This window comes from Schistocerca gregaria, unplaced genomic scaffold, assembly GCF_023897955.1.
Source record: "Schistocerca gregaria isolate iqSchGreg1 unplaced genomic scaffold, iqSchGreg1.2 ptg000285l, whole genome shotgun sequence".
Lineage (NCBI taxonomy): Eukaryota > Metazoa > Arthropoda > Insecta > Orthoptera > Acrididae > Schistocerca > Schistocerca gregaria.
Window position 1 is genome coordinate 7,076,354 of NW_026061775.1, and position 18,749 is coordinate 7,095,102.

Below are 18,749 nucleotides of genomic sequence, written 5' to 3' on the forward strand. Positions count from 1 at the left end.
GTTTGAGACATTACTTTTATTGAGGAATGTAGGCCTGGTGACTGTCGTATTCAATCCCGATGCAATTTCTGTGTTTCGTCAACACTCTGATAGTCCACAGATAACAGAATGCCTTCAGATGTGCATCGGAAACTACTACTGATCTTCCGGGGAACGATCAAAGCGAAAAATTGTTTAGACATTAATCCCATGGAGGAAAGTGCGGATGTTGACTGTTGTATTCAATCCCGATGCAAATTCTGTGTTTCATCAACACTCTGATAGTCCACAGATTACAGAATGCCACCAGATGTGCATCGGAAACTACTACTGGTCTTCCAGGGAACGATCAAAGCGTAGACTGTTGGAGACATTACTCCCATGGAAGAAAGTGCGAATGGTGACTGTTTTATTCGATCCCGATGCAATTTCTGTGTTTCATCAACACTCTGATAGTCTACAGATTACAGATTGCCCCCAGATGTGCATAGGAAACTACTACTGGTTTTCCAGAGAACTATCAAAGCGTAGACTGTTAGAGACATTACTCCCATCGAGGAGAGTGCGCATGGTGACTGTTGTATTCAATCCCGATGAAATTTCTGTGTCTCATCAACACTCTGATAGTCTACAGATTACAGAATGCCACCAGATGTGCATCGGAAACTACTACTGGTCTTCCAGGGAAAATTCAAAGCGTAGACGGTTTGAGACATTACTCACGTGGCGGCAAGTGCGCATCGTGACTGTTGTATTCATTCCCGATGCAATTTCTGTGTTTCATAAAGACTCTGATAGTCCACAGATTACAGAATGCCTCCAGATGTTCATCGGAAACTAATACTGGTCTCCCAGGGAACGATCAAATCGTATACTGTTTGAGACATTACTCCCGTGGAGGAAAGTGCGCATGGTGGCTGTTGTATTCAATCCCGATGCAATTTCTGCGTTTCATCAACACTCTGATAGTCCACTGATTACATAATGCCTCCAGATGTTCACCGGAGACTACTACTGGTCTTCCAGGGAACGATCAAAGCGTAGACTGTTTGAGACATTACTTATATTGAGGAATGTAGGCCTGGTGACTGTTGTATTCAATCCCGATGCAATTTCTGTGTTTCGTCGACACTCTGATAGTCCACAGATAACAGAATGCCTTCAGATGTCCATCGGAAACTACTACTGTTCTTCCAGAGAACGATCAAAAAGAAAATTTTTTTAGACATTACTCCCACGGAGGAAAGTTCGCATGGTGACTTTTGTATTCGTTCCCGATGCATTTTCTGTGTTTCATCAACACTCTGATAGTCCACAGATTACAGAATGCCACGAGATGTGCATCGGAAACTACTACTGGTCTTCCAGGGAACGATAAAAGCGTAGACTGTTTGAGACATTACTCCCATGGAGGAAAGTGCGCATGGTGACTGTTGTATTCAATCCCGATGCAATTTCTGTGTTTCATCAACACTCTGATAGTCCACAAATTACAGAATGCCACCTGATGTGCATCGGAAACTACTACTGGTCTTCCAGGGAAAGATCAAAGCGTAGACTGTTTAAGACGTTAGTAACGTGGAGGAAAGTGCGCATGGTGACTGTTGTATTCAATCCCGATGCAATTTCCGTGTTTCATCAACACTCTGATCCTCCACATATTACAGAATGCCACCAGATGTGCATCAGAAACTACTACTGGTCTTCCAGGGAACGATCAAAGCGTAGACTGTTTGAGACATTACTCCCATGGAGGAAAGCGCGCATGGTGACTGTTGTATTCAATCCCGATGCATTTTCTGTGTTTCATCAACACTCTGATAGTCCACAGATTACAGAATGCCTCCAGATGTGCATCGGAAGCTACTACTGGTCTTCCAGGGAACGTTTAAAGCGTAGACTGTTTGAGGATTACTCCCATAGAGGAAAGTGCGCATGGTGTCTGTTGTATTCAATCCCGATGCAATTTCTGTTTTTCATCAACACTCTGATAGTCCACAGATTACAGAATGCCACCAGACGTGCATCGGAAACTACTACTGGTCTTCTAGGGCACGATCAAAGCGTAGACTGTTTGAGACATTACACCCGTGGAGGAAAGTGCGCATGGTGACTGTTGTATTCAATCCCGATGAAATTTCTGTGTTTCGTCAACACCCTGATAGACCACAGATAACAGAATGCCTTCAGATGTGCATCGGAAACTACTACTGGTCTTCCTGGGAACGATCAAAGCGAAAAATTTTTTAGACATTAATCCCATGGAGGAAAGTTCGCATGGTGACTGTTGTATTCGATCCCGATACATTTTCTGTGTTTCATCAACACTCTGATAGTCCACAGATTAGAGAAAGCCTCCAGATGTCCATCGGAAACTATAACTGGTCTTCCATTGAACGATCAAAGCGTAGACTGTTAGAGACATTACTCCCACGGAGGAGAGTGCGCATGGTGACTGTTGTATTCAATCCCGATGCAATTTCTGTGTTTCATCAACACTCTGATAGTCTTCAGATTACAGAATGCCACCAGATGTGCATCGGAAACTACTACTGGTCTTCCAGGGATCAATTAAAGTGTAGACTGATAGAGGATTACTCCCATAGAGGAAAGTGCGTATCGTGACTGTTGTATTCAATCCCGATGCAACTTCTGTGTTTCATTAACACTCTGATCCTCCACAGATTACAGAATGCCACCAGACGTGCATCGGAAACTACTACTGGTCCTCAAGGGAACGATCAAAGCATAGACTGTTTGAGACATTACTCCCATGGCGGAAAGTGCGCTTGGTGACTGTTGTATTCAATCCCGATGCCATTTCTGTGTTTCATCAACACTCTGAGAGTCTACAGATTACAGAATACCACCAGATGTGCATCGGAAACTACCACTGGTCTTCCAGGGAACAATTAAAGAGTAGACTGTTTGAGGATTACTCCCATAGAGGAAAGTGCGCATCGTGACTGTTGTATTCAATCCCGATGCAACTTCTGTGTTTCATCAACACTCTGATCCTCCACAGATTACAGAATGCCACCAGACGTGCATCGGAAACTACTACTGGTCCTCCAGGGAACGATCAAAGCGTAGACTTTTTGAGACATTACTCCCGCGGAAGAAAATGCGCATGGTTACTGTTGTATTCAATCCCGATGCAATTTCTGTGTTTCATCAACACTCTGATAGTCCACACATTACAGAATGCCACGGGATGTGCATCGGAAACTACTACTGGTCTTCCAGGCAACGATCAAAGCGAAGTCTGTTTCAGACATTACTCCCATGGAGGAAAGTGCGGATGTTGACTGTTGTATTCAATCCCGAAGCAAATTCTGTGTTTCATCAACACTCTGATAGTCCACAGATTACAGAATGCCACCAGATGTGCATCGGAAACTACTACTGGTCTTCCAGGGAACGATCAAAGCGTAGACTGTTTGAAACATAACTCCCGTGTATGAAAGTGCGCATGGTGACTTATGTATTCAATCTCGGTTCAGTTTCTGTGTTTCATCAACACTCTGATAGTCCACAGATTACAGAATGCCTCCATATCTGCATCGGTAACTACTACTGGTCTTCCAGGGAACGATCAAAGCGTAGACTGTTAGAGACATTACTCCCATGGAGGAAAGTGCGCATCGTGACTGTTGTATTCAATCCCGATGCAACTTCTGTGTTTCATCAACACTCTGATCCTCCACAGATTACAGAATGCTACCAGACGTGCATCGGAAACTACTACTGGTCCTCCAGGGAACGATCAAAGCGTAGACTGTTTGAGACATTACTCCCGCGGAGGAAAGTGCGCATGGTTACTGTTGTATTCAATCCCGATGCAATTTCTGTGTTTCATCAACACTCTGATAGTCCACACATTACAGAATGCCACGAGATGTACATCGGAAACTACTACTGGTCTTCCAGGCAACGATCAAAGCGAAGACTGTTTCAGACATTACTCCCATGGAGGAAAGTGCGCATGGTGACTGTTGTATTCAATCCCAAATCAATTTCTGTGTTTCATCAACACTCTGATAGTCCACAGATTACAGAATGCCTCCAGATGTGCATCGGAAACTACTACTGGTCTTCCAGGGAACGATCAAAGAGAAGACTGTTTGAGACATTACTCCCATGGAGGAAAGTGCGCATGGTGACTGTTGTACTCAATCCCGATGCATTTTCTGTGTTTCATCAACACTCTGATAGTCCACAGATTACAGAATGCCTCCATATGTGCATTGGTAACTACTACTGGTCTTCCAGGGAACGATCAAAGCGTAGACTGTTAGAGACATTACTCCCATGGAGGAAAGTGCGCATGGTGACTGTTGTATTCGATCCCGATGCAATTTCTGTGTTTCATCAACACTGTGATAGTCTACAGATTACAGAATGCCCCCAGATGTGCATAGGAAACTACTACTGGTTTTCCAGAGAAGTATCAAACCGTAGACTGTTAGAGACATTACTCCCATGGAGGAGAGTGCGCATGGTGACTGTTGTATTCAATCCCGATGAAATTTCTGTGTCTCATCAACACTCTGATAGTCTACAGATTACAGAATGCCACCAGATGTGCATCGGAATTTACTACTGGTCTTCCAGCGAAAATTCAAAGCGTAGACGGTTTGAGACATTACTCCCGTGGAGGAAAGGGCGCATCGTGATTGTTGTATTCAATCCCGATGCAATTTCTGTGTTTCATAAACACTCTGATAGTCCACAGATAACAGAATGCCTCCAGATGTTCATCGGAAACTAATACTGGTCTTCCAGGGAACGATCAAATCGTAGACTGTTTGAGACATTACTCCCGTGGAGGAAAGTGCGCATGGTGGCTGTTGTATTCAATCGCGATGCAATTTCTGTGTTTCATCAACACTCTGACAGTCCACAGATTACAGAATGCCTCCAGATGTTCATCGGAAACTACTACTGGTCTTTAAGGGAACGATCAAAGCGTAGACTGTTTGAGACATTACTTTTATTGAGGAATGTAGGCCTGGTGACTGTCGTATTCAATCCCGATGCAATTTCTGTGTTTCGTCAACACTCTGATAGTCCACAGATAACAGAATGCCTTCAGATGTGCATCGGAAACTACTACTGATCTTCCAGGGAACGATCAAAGCGAAAAATTTTTTAGACACTAATCCTATGGAGGAAAGTGCGGATGTTGACTGTTGTATTCAATCCCGATGCAAATTCTGTGTTTCATCAACACTCTGATAGTCCACAGATTACAGAATGCCACCAGATGTGCATCGGAAACTACTACTGGTCTTCCAGGGAACGATCAAAGCGTAGACTGTTTGAAACATAACTTCCGTGTATGAAAGTGCCCATGGTGACTGATGTATTCAATCCCGGTGCAGTTTCTGTGTTTCATCAACACTCTGATAGTCCACAGATTACAGAATGCCTCCATATGTGCATCGGTAACTACTACTGGTCTTCCAGGGAACGATCAAAGCGTAGACTGTTGGAGACATTACTCCCATGGAAGAAAGTGCGAATGGTGACTGTTGTATTCGATCCCGATGCAATTCCTGTGTTTCATCAACACTCTGATAGTCTACAGATTACAGAATGTCCCCAGATGTGCATAGGAAACTACTACTGGTTTTCCAGAGAACTATCAAAGCGTAGACTGTTAGAGACATTACTCCCATCGAGGAGAGTGCGCATGGTGACTGTTGTATTCAATCCCGATGAAATTTCTGTGTCTCATCAACACTCTGATAGTCTACAGATTACAGAATGCCACCAGATGTGCATCGGAAACTACTACTGGTCTTCCAGGGAAAATTCAAAGCGTAGACGGTTTGAGACATTACTCACGTGGCGGCAAGTGCGCATCGTGACTGTTGTATTCATTCCCGATGCAATTTCTGTGTTTCATAAAGACTCTGATAGTCCACAGATTACAGAATGCCTCCAGATGTTCATCGGAAACTAATACTGGTCTCCCAGGGAACGATCAAATCGTATACTGTTTGAGACATTACTCCCGTGGAGGAAAGGGCGCATGGTGGCTGTTGTATTCAATCCCGATGCAATTTCTGCGTTTCATCAACACTCTGATAGTCCACTGATTACATAATGCCTCCAGATGTTCACCGGAGACTACTACTGGTCTTCCAGGGAACGATCAAAGCGTAGACTGTTTGAGACATTACTTTTATTGAGGAATGTAGGCCTGGTGACTGTTGTATTCAATCCCGATGAAATTTCTGTGTTTCGTCAACACTCTGATAGTCCACAGATAACAGAATGCCTTCAGATGTCCATCGGAAACTACTACTGTTCTTCCAGAGAACGATCAAAAAGAAAATTTTTTTAGACATTACTCCCACAGAGGAAAGTTCGCATGGTTACTTTTGTATTCGTTCCCGATGCATTTTCTGTGTTTCATCAACACTCTGATAGTCCACAGATTACAGAATGCCACCAGATGTGCATCGGAAACTACTACTGGTCTTCCAGGGAACGATAAAAGCGTAGACTGTTTGAGACATTACTCCCATGGAGGAAAGTTCGCATGGTGACTGTTGTATTCGATCCCGATGCATTTTCTGTGTTTCATCAACACTCTGATAGTCCACAGATTACAGAATGCCCCGGATGTGCGTCGGAAACTACTACTGGTGTTCCAGGGAACGATCAAAGCGTAGACTGTTTGAGACTTTACCCCCATGGAGGAAAGTGCGCATGGTGACTGTTGTATTCAATCCCGGTGCAATTTCTGTGTTTCATCAACACTGTGATAGTCCACAGATTACAGAATGCCTCCAGATGTTCATCGGAAACTAATACTGGTCTCCCAGGGAACGATCAAATCGTATACTGTTTGAGACATTACTCCCGTGGAGGAAAGGGCGCATGGTGGCTGTTGTATTCAATCCCGATGCAATTTCTGCGTTTCATCAACACTCTGATAGTCCACTGATTACATAATGCCTCCAGATGTTCACCGGAGACTACTACTGGTCTTCCAGGGAACGATCAAAGCGTAGACTGTTTGAGACATTACTTTTATTGAGGAATGTAGGCCTGGTGACTGTTGTATTCAATCCCGATGCAATTTCTGTGTTTCGTCAACACTCTGATAGTCCACAGATAACAGAATGCCTTCAGATGTCCATCGGAAACTACTACTGTTCTTCCAGAGAACGATCAAAAAGAAAATTTTTTTAGACATTACTCCCACAGAGGAAAGTTCGCATGGTGACTTTTGTATTCGTTCCCGATGCATTTTCTGCGTTTCATCAACACTCTGATAGTCCACAGATTACAGAATGTCACCAGATGTGCATCGGAAACTACTACTGGTCTTCCAGGGAACGATCGAAACGTAGACTGTTTGAGACATTACTCCCATGGAGGAAAGTGCGCATGGTGACTGTTGTATTCAATCCCGATGCAATTTCTGTGTTTCATCAACACTCTGATAGTCCACAAATTACAGAATGCCACCTGATGTGCATCGGAAACTACTACTGGTCTTCCAGGGAAAGATCAAAGCGTAGACTGTTTAAGACGTTACTAACGTGGAGGAAAGTGCGCATGGTGACTGTTGTATTCAATCCCGATGAAATTTCCGTGTTTCATCAACACTCTGATCCTCCACATATTACAGAATGCCACCAGATGTGCATCAGAAACTACTACTGGTCTTCCAGGGAACGATCAAAGCGTAGACTGTTTGAGACATTACTCAGATGGAGGAAAGTGCGCATGGTGACTGTTGTATTCAATCCCGATGCAATTTCTGTTTTTCATCAACACTCTGATAGTCCACAGATTACAGAATTTTACCAGACGTGCATCGGAAACTACTACTGGTCTTCTAGGGCACGATCAAAGCGTAGACTGTTTGAGACATTACTCCCGTGGAGGAAAGTGCGCATGGTGACTGTTGTATTCAATCCCGATGAAATTTCTGTGTTTCGTCAACACCCTGATAGACCACAGATAACAGAATGCCTTCAGATGTGCATCGGAAACTACTACTGGTCTTCCTGGGAACGATCAAAGCGAAAAATTTTTTAGACATTACTCCCATGGAGGAAAGTTCGCATGGTGACTGTTGTATTCGATCCCGATGCGTTTTCTGTGTTTCATCAACACTCTGATAGTTCACAGATTACTGAATGCCACGAGATGTGCATCGGAAACTACTACTGGTCTTTCAGATAACGATCAAGGCGTAGACTCTTTCAGACATTACACCCATGGATGAAAGTGCGGATGGTGACTGTTGTATTCAATCCCGCTGCCATTTCTGTGTTTCATCAAAACTCTGATAGTCCACAGATTACAGAATGCCACCAGATGTGAATCGGAAACTACTACTGGTCTTCCAGGGAACGATCAAAGCGTAGACTGTCTGAGACATTACTCCAATGGAGGAAAGTGCGCATGGTGACTGTTGTATTCAATCGCGATGCAATTTCTGTGTTTCATCAACACTCTGATAGTCCACAGATTACAGAATGCCCCGGATGTGCGTCGGAAACTACTACTGGTGTTCCAGGGAACGATCAAAGCGTAGACTGTTTGAGACTTTACCCCCATGGAGGAAAGTGCGCATGGTGACTGTTGTATTCAATCCCGGTGCAATTTCTGTGTTTCATCAACACTCTGATAGTCCACAGATTACAGAATGCCTCCAGATGTGCATTGGAAACTACTACTGGTCTTCCAGGGAACGATCAAAGCGTAGACTGTTTGAGACATTACTCCCATGGAGGAAAGTGCGCATGGTGACTGTTGTATTCAATCCCGATGCAATTCCTGTGTTTCATCAACACTCTGATAGTCCACAGATTACAGAATGCCACCTGATGTGCATCGGAAACTACTACTGGTCTTCCAGGGCACGATCAAAGCGTAGACTGTTTGAGACGTTACTAACGTGGAGGAAAGTGCGCATGGTGACTGATGTATTCAATCCCGATGCAGTTTCTGTGTTTCATCAACACTCTGATAGTCCACAGATTACAGAATACCTCCAGATGTGCATCAGAAACTACTACTGGTCTTCCAGGGAACGATCAAAGCGTAGACTGGTTGAGACATTACTCCCATGGAGGAGAGTGCGCATGGTGACTGTTGTATTCAATCCCGATACATTTTCTGTGTTTCATCAACACTCTGATAGTCCAAAGATTACAGAATGCCTCCAGATGTGCATCGGAAGCTACTACTGGACTTCCAGGGAACGATTAAAGCGTAGACTGTTTCCGGATTACTCCGATTGAGGAAAGTGCGCATGGTGACTGTTGTATTCAATCCCGATGCAATTTCTGTGTTTCATCAACACTCTGATAGTCCAAAGATTACAGAATGCCTCCATATGTGCATCGGAAACTACTACTGGTCTTCCACTGAACGATCAAAGCGTAGACTGTTTGAGACATTACTTTTATTGAGGAATGTAGGCCTGGTGACTGTTGTATTCAATCCCGATGCAATTTCTGTGTTTCGTCAACACTCTGATCTTCCACAGATAACAGAATGCCTTCAGATGTGCATCGGAAACTACTACTGGTCTTCCAGGGAATGATCAAAGCGAAAAATTTTTTAGACATTACTCCCATGGAGGAAAGTTCGCATGGTGACTGTTGTATTCGATCCCGATGCATTTTCTGTGTTTCATCAACACTCTGATAGTCGACAGATTACATAATGCCATGAGTTGTGCATCGGAAACTACTACTGGCCTTCCAGATAACGATCAAAGCGTAGACTGTTTCAGACATTACTCCCATGGATGAAAGTGCGGATGGTGACTGTTGTATTCAATCCCGATGCAAATTCTGTGTTTCATCAACACTCTGATAGTCCACAGATTACAGAATGCCACCAGATGTGCATCGGAAACTACTACTGGTCTTCCAGGGACGATCAAAGTGTAGACTGTTTGAAACGTACCTCCCGTGTATGAAAGTGCACATGGTGACTGATGTATCAATCCTGGTGCAATTTCTGTGTTTTATCCACACTCTGATAGTCCAACGATTACAGAATGCCTCCATATGTGCATTCGTAACTACTACTGGTCTTCCAGGGAACAATCAAATCGTAGACTGTTTGAGACTTTACCCCCATGGAGGAAAGTGCGCATGGTGACTGTTGTATTCAATCCCGGTGCAATTTGTGTGTTTCATCAACACTCTGATAGTCCACAGATTACAGAATGCCTCCATATGTGCATCGGAAACTACTACTGGTCTTCCACTGAACGATCAAAGCGTAGACTGTTTGAGACATTACTTTTATTGAGGAATGTAGGCCTGGTGACTGTTGTATTCAATCCTGCTGCCATTTCTGTGTTTCATCAAAACTCTGATAGTCCACAGATTACAGAATGCCACCAGACGTGCATCGGAACTACTACTGGTCTTCCAGGGAACGATCAAAGCGTAGACTGTTTGAGACATTACTCCCGTGGAGGAAAATGCGCATGTTGATTGTTGTTTTCAATCCCGATGCAATTTCTGTGTTTCATCAACACTCTGATAGTCCACACATTACAGAATGCCACGAGATGTGCATCGGAAACTACTACTGGTCTTCCAAGCAACGATCAAAGCGAAGACTGTTTCAGACATTACTCCCATGGAGGAAAGTGCGGATGGTGACTGTTGTATTCAATCCCGATGCAAATTCTGTGTTTCATCAACACTCTGATAGTCCACAGATTACAGAATGCCACCAGATGTGCATCGGAAACTACTACTGGTCTTCCAGGGACGATCAAAGTGTAGACTGTTTGAAACGTACCTCCCGTGTATGAAAGTGCACATGGTGACTGATGTATCAATCCAGGTGCAATTTCTGTGTTTTATCCACACTCTGATAGTCCAACGATTACAGAATGCCTCCATATGTGCATCGGAAACTACTACTGGTCTTCCAGGGAATGATCAAAGCGTAGACTGTTTGAGACATTACTCCCGCAGAGGAAAGTGCGCATGGTTATTGTTGTATTCAATCCCGATGCAATTTCTGTGTTTCATCAACACTCTGATAGTCCACACATTACAGAATGCCTCCATATGTGCATCGGTAACTACTACTGGTCTCCCAGGGAACGAACAAAGAGTTGACTGTTAGAGACATTACTCCCATGGAGGAAAGTGCGCATGGTTACTTTTGTATTCGATCCCGATGCAATTTCTGTGTTTCATCAACACTCTGGTAGTCTACAGATTACAGAATGCCCCCAGATATGCATCGGAAACTACTACTGGTTTTCCAGAGAACGATCAAAGCGTAGACTGTTAGAGACATTACTCCCATGGAGGAGAGTGCGCATGGTGACTGTTGTATTCAATCCCGATACATTTTCTGTGTTTCATCAACACTCTGATAGTCCAAAGATTACAGAATGGCTCCAGATGTGCATCGGAAGCTACTACTGGACTTCCAGGGAACGATTAAAGCGTAGACTGTTTCCGGATTACTCCGATTGAGGAAAGTGCGCATGGTGACTGTTGTATTCAATCCCGATGCAATTTCTGTGTTTCATCAACACTCTGATAGTCCAAAGATTACAGAATGCCTCCATATGTGCATCGGAAACTACTACTGGTCTTCCACTGAACGATCAAAGCGTAGACTGTTTGAGACATTACTTTTATTGAGGAATGTAGGCCTGGTGACTGTTGTATTCAATCCCGATGCAATTTCTGTGTTTCGTCAACACTCTGATCTTCCACAGATAACAGAATGCCTTCAGATGTGCATCGGAAACTACTACTGGTCTTCCAGGGAATGATCAAAGCGAAAAATTTTTTAGACATTACTCCCATGGAGGAAAGTTCGCATGGTGACTGTTGTATTCGATCCCGATGCATTTTCTGTGTTTCATCAACACTCTGATAGTCGACAGATTACATAATGCCATGAGTTGTGCATCGGAAACTACTACTGGCCTTCCAGATAACGATCAAAGCGTAGACTGTTTCAGACATTACTCCCATGGATGAAAGTGCGGATGGTGACTGTTGTATTCAATCCCGATGCAAATTCTGTGTTTCATCAACACTCTGATAGTCCACAGATTACAGAATGCCACCAGATGTGCATCGGAAACTACTACTGGTCTTCCAGGGACGATCAAAGTGTAGACTGTTTGAAACGTACCTCCCGTGTATGAAAGTGCACATGGTGACAGATGTATCAATCCTGGTGCAATTTCTGTGTTTTATCCACACTCTGATAGTCCAACGATTACAGAATGCCTCCATATGTGCATTCGTAACTACTACTGGTCTTCCAGGGAACAATCAAATCGTAGACTGTTTGAGACTTTACCCCCATGGAGGAAAGTGCGCATGGTGACTGTTGTATTCAATCCCGGTGCAATTTGTGTGTTTCATCAACACTCTGATAGTCCACAGATTACAGAATGCCTCCATATGTGCATCGGAAACTACTACTGGTCTTCCACTGAACGATCAAAGCGTAGACTGTTTGAGACATTACTTTTATTGAGGAATGTAGGCCTGGTGACTGTTGTATTCAATCCTGCTGCCATTTCTGTGTTTCATCAAAACTCTGATAGTCCACAGATTACAGAATGCCACCAGACGTGCATCGGAACTACTACTGGTCTTCCAGGGAACGATCAAAGCGTAGACTGTTTGAGACATTACTCCCGTGGAGGAAAATGCGCATGTTGATTGTTGTTTTCAATCCCGATGCAATTTCTGTGTTTCATCAACACTCTGATAGTCCACACATTACAGAATGCCACGAGATGTGCATCGGAAACTACTACTGGTCTTCCAAGCAACGATCAAAGCGAAGACTGTTTCAGACATTACTCCCATGGAGGAAAGTGCGGATGGTGACTGTTGTATTCAATCCCGATGCAAATTCTGTGTTTCATCAACACTCTGATAGTCCACAGATTACAAAATGCCACCAGATGTGCATCGGAAACTACTACTGGTCTTCCAGGGACGATCAAAGTGTACACTGTTTGAAACGTACCTCCCGTGTATGAAAGTGCACATGGTGACTGATGTATCAATCCCGGTGCAATTTCTGTGTTTTATCCACACTCTGATAGTCCAACGATTACAGAATGCCACCAGATGTGCATCAGAAGCTACTACTGGTCTTCCAGGGAAAATTCAAAGCGTGACGGTTTGAGACATTACTCCCGTGGAGAAAAGTGTGCATCGTCACTGTTGTATTCAATCCCGATGCAATTTCTGTGTTTAATAAACACTCTGATAGTCCACAGATTACAGAATGCCTCCAGATGTTCATCGGAAACTAATACTGGTCTTCCAGGGAACGATCAAATCGTAGACTGTTTGAGACATCACTCCCGTGGAGGAAAGTGCGCATGGTGGCTGTTGTATTCAATCCCGATGCAATTTCTGTGTTTCATCAACACACTGATAGTCCACAGATTACAGAATGCCTCCAGATGTTCATCGGAAACTAATACTGGTCTTCCAGGGCACGATCAAAGCGTAGACTGTTTGAGACATTACTCCTGTGGAGGAAAGTGCGCATGGTGACTGTTGTATTCAATCCCGATGAAATTTCTGTGTTTCGTCAACACTCTGATAGACCACAGATAACAGAATGCCTTCAGATGTGCACCGGAAACTACTACTGGTCTTCCAGGGAACGATCAAAGCGAAAAATTTTTTAGACATTACTCCCATGAAGGAAAGTTCGCATGGTGACTGTTGTATTCGATCCCGATGTATTTTCTGTGTTTCATCAATACTCTGATAGTCCACAGATTACAGAATGCCACGAGATGTGCATCGGAAACTACTACTGGTCTTCCACATAACGATCAAAGCGTAGACTCTTTCAGACATTACTCCCATGGATAAAAGTGCGGATGGTGACTGTTGTATTTAATCCCGCTGCCATTTCTGTGTTTCATCAAAACTCTGATAGTCCACAGATTACAGAATGCCACCAGATGTGCATCGGAAACTACTACTGGTCTTCCAGAGAACGATCAAAGCGTAGACTGTTTGAGACATTACTCCCATGTAGGAAAGAGCGGATGGTGACTGTTGTATTTAATCCCACTGCCATCTCTGTGTTTGATCAACACTGTGATAGTCCACAGATTACAGAATTCCCCGGATGTGCGTCGGAAACTACTACTGGTGTTCCAGGGAACGATCAAAGCGTAGACTGTTTGAGACATTACTCCCATGGAGGAAAGTGCGCATGGTGACTGTTGTATTCAATCCCGGTGCAATTTCTGTGTTTCATCAACACTCTGATAGTCCACAGAATACAGAATGCGTTAAGATGTGCATCGGAAACTAGTACTGGTCTTCCTGGGAACGATCAAAGTGTAGACTGTTTGAGACATTACTCCCATGGAGGAAAGTGCGCATGGTGACTGTTGTATTCAATCCCGATGCAATTTCTGTGTTTCATCAACACTCTGACAGGCCACAGATTACAGAATGCCACCTGATGTGCATCGGAAACTACTACTGGTCTTCCAGGGAACGATCAAAGCGTAGACTGTTTGAGGATTACTCCCATAGAGGAGAGTGCGCATGGTGACTGTTCTATTCAATCCCGATGCAATTTCTGTGTTTCATCAACACTCTGATAGTCTACAGATTACAGAATGCCCCCAGATGTGCATCGAAAACTACTACTGGTCTTCCAGGGAACGATCAAAGCGTAGACTGTTTCAGACATTACTCCCGTGGAGGAAAGTGCGCATGGTGACTGTTGTATTCAATCCCGATGCAATTACTGTGTTTCATCAACACTCTGATAGTCCACAGATTACAGAAAGCCTCCAGATGTCCATCGGAAACTATTACTGGTCTTCCAGGGAACGATCAAAGCGTAGACTGTTTGAGACATTACTCCCATGGTGGAGAGTGCGCATGGTGACTGTTGTATTCAATCCCGATACATTTTCTGTGTTTCATCAACACTCTGATAGTCCAAAGATTACAGAATGCCTCCAGATGTGCATCGGAAGCTACTACTGGTCTTCCAGGGAACGATTAAAGCGTAGACTGTTTTAGGATTACTCCCATAGAGGAAAGTGCGCATGGTGACTGTTGTATTCAATCCCGATGCAATTTCGGTGTTTCATCAACACTCTGATAGTCTACAGATTACAGAATGCCCCCAGATGTGCATCGAAAACTACTACTGGTCTTCCAGGGAACGATCAAAGCGTAGACTGTTAGAGATATTACTCCCATGGAGGATAGTGCTTATGGTGACTGTTGTATTCAATACCGATGCAATTTCTGTGTTTCATCAACACACTGATAGTCCACACATTACAGAATGCCTCCATATGTGCATCGGAAACTACTACTGGTCTTCCACTGAACGATCAAAGCGTAGACTGTTTGAGACATTACTTTTATTGAGGAATGTAGGCCTGGTGACTGTTGTATTCAATCCCGATGCAATTTCTGTGTTTCGTCAACACTCTGATCTTCCACAGATAACAGAATGCCTTCAGATGTGCATCGGAAACTACTACTGGTCTTCCAGGGAATGATCAAAGCGAAAAATTTTTTAGACATTACTCCCATGGAGGAAAGTTCGCATGGTGACTGTTGTATTCGATCCCGATGCATTTTCTGTGTTTCATCAACACTCTGATAGTCGACAGATTACAGAATGCCATGAGTTGTGTATCGGAAACTACTACTGGTCTTCCAGATAACGATCAAAGCGTAGACTGTTTCAGACATTACTCCCATGGATGAAAGTGCGGATGGTGACTGTTGTATTCAATCCTGCTGCCATTTCTGTGTTTCATCAAAACTCTGATAGTCCACAGATTACAGAATGCCACCAGACGTGCATCGGAACTACTACTGGTCTTCCAGGGAACGATCAAAGCGTAGACTGTTTGAGACATTACTCCCGTGGAGGAAAATGCGCATGTTGACTGTTGTTTTCAATCCCGATGCAATTTCTGTGTTTCATCAACACTCTGATAGTCCACACATTACAGAATGCCACGAGATGTGCATCGGAAACTACTACTGGTCTTCCAAGCAACGATCAAAGCGAAGACTGTTTCAGACATTACTCCCATGGAGGAAAGTGCGGATGGTGACTGTTGTATTCAATCCCGATGCAAATTCTGTGTTTCATCAACACTCTGATAGTCCACAGATTACAGAATGCCACCAGATGTGCATCGGAAACTACTACTGGTCTTCCAGGGACGATCAAAGTGTAGACTGTTTGAAACGTACCTCCCGTGTATGAAAGTGCACATGGTGACTGATGTATCAATCCCGGTGCAATTACTGTGTTTCATCCACACTCTGATAGTCCAACGATTACAGAATGCCTCCATATGTGCATCGGAAACTACTACTGGTCTTCCAGGGAACGATCAAAGCGTAGACTGTTTGAGACATTACTCCCGTGGAGGAAAATGCGCATGTTGACTGTTGTTTTCAATCCCGATGCAATTTCTGTGTTTCATCAACACTCTGATAGTCCACACATTACAGAATGCCACGAGATGTGCATCGGAAACTACTACTGGTCTTCCAAGCAACGATCAAAGCGAAGACTGTTTCAGACATTACTCCCATGGAGGAAAGTGCGGATGGTGACTGTTGTATTCAATCCCGATGCAAATTCTGTGTTTCATCAACACTCTGATAGTCTACAGATAACAGAATGCCTTCAGATGTGCATCGGAAACTACTACTGGTCTTCCAGGGAACGATCAAAGCGAAAAAGTTTTTAGACATTACTCCCATGGAGGAAAGTTCGCATGGTGACTGTTGTATTCGATCCCGATGCATTTTCTGTGTTTCATCAACACTCTGATAGTCCACAGATTACAGAATGCCACGAGATGTGCATCGGAAACTACTACTTGTCTTCCAGATAACGATCAAAGCGTAGACTGTTTCAGACATTACTCCCATGGATGAAAGTGCGGATGGTGACTGTTGTATTCAATCCCGCTGCCATTTCTGTGTTTCATCAAAACTCTGATAGTTCACAGATTACAGAATCCCCCTAATGTGCGTCGGAAACTACTACTGGTGTTCGAGGGAACGATCAAAGCGTAGACTGTTTGAGACATTACTCCCATGGAGGAAAGTGCGCATGGTGACTGTTGTATTCAATCCCGATGCAGTTTCTGTGTTTCATCAATATTCTGATCCTCCCCATATTTCAGAATGATACCAGATGTGCATCAGAAACTACTACTGGTCTCATTGGAAACGATCAAAGCGTAGAATGTTTGAGACAATACTCCCATGGAGGAAAGTGCGCATGGTGACAGTTGTATTCAATCCCGATGCATTTTCTGTGTTTCATCAACACTCTGATAGTCCACAGATTACAGAATGCCTCCAGATGTGCATCGGAAACTACTACTGGTCTTCCAGGGAACGATTAAAGCGTAGACTGTTTGAGGATTACTCCCATAGAGGAAAGTGCACATGGTGACTGTTGTATTCAATCCCTATGCAATTTCTGTGTTTCATCAACTCTCTGATAGTCCGCAGATTACAGAATGCCACCAGACGTGCATCGTAACTACTACTGGTCTTCCAGGGAACGATCAAAGCGTAGACTGTTAGAGACATTACTCCCGTGGAGGAAAATGCGCATAGTGACTGTTGTTTTCAATCCCGATGCAATTTCTGTGTTTCATCAGCACTCTGATAGTCCACACTATACAGAATGCCACGAGATGTGCATCGGAAACTACTACTGGTCTTCCAAGCAACGATCAAAGCGAAGACTTTTCAGATATTACTCCCATGGAGGAAAGTGCGGATGGTGACTGTTGTATTCAACCCCGATGCTAATTCTGTGTTTCATCAACACTCTGATAGTCCACAGATTACAAAATGCCACCAGATGTGCATCGGAAACTACTACTGGTCTTCCTGGGACGATCAAAGCGTAGACTGTTTGAAACGTACCTCCCGTGTATGAAAGTGCACATGGTGACTGATGTATCAATCCCGGTGCAATTTCTGTGTTTCATCAACACTCTGATAGTCCACAGATTACAGAATGCCTCCATATGTGCATCGGAAAGTACTACTTTTCTTCCAGGGCACAATTAAAGAGTAGACTGTTTGAGGATTACTCCAATAGAGGAAAGTGCGCATCGTGACTGTTGTATTCACTCCCGATGCAACTTTTGTGTTTCATCAACACTCTGATCCTCCACAGATTACAGAATGCCACCAGACGTGCATCGGAAACTACTACTGGTCTTCCAGGGAACGATCAAAGCGTAGACTGTTTGAGACATTACTAGCGCGGAGGAAAGTGAGCATGGTTACCGTTGTATTCAATCCCGATGCAATTTCTGTGTTTCATCAACACTCTGATAGTCCACACATTACAGAATGCCTCATTATGTGCATCGGTAACTACTACTGGTCTTCCAGGGAACGATAAAAGCGTAGACTGTTTGAGACATTACTCCCATGGATTAAAGTGCGCATGGTGACTGTTGTATTCAATCCCGATGCAATTTCTGTGTTTCATCAACACTCTGATAGTCTACAGATTACTGAATGCCCCCAGATGTGCATCGAAAATTACTACTGGTCTTCCAGGGAACGATCAAAGCGTAGACTGTTTCAGACATTACTACCGTGGAGGAATGTGCGCATGGTGACTGTTGTATTGAATCCCGATGCAATTACTGTGTTTCATCAACACTCTGTTAGTCCACAGATTACAGAAAGCCTCCAGATGTCCATCGGAAACTATTACTG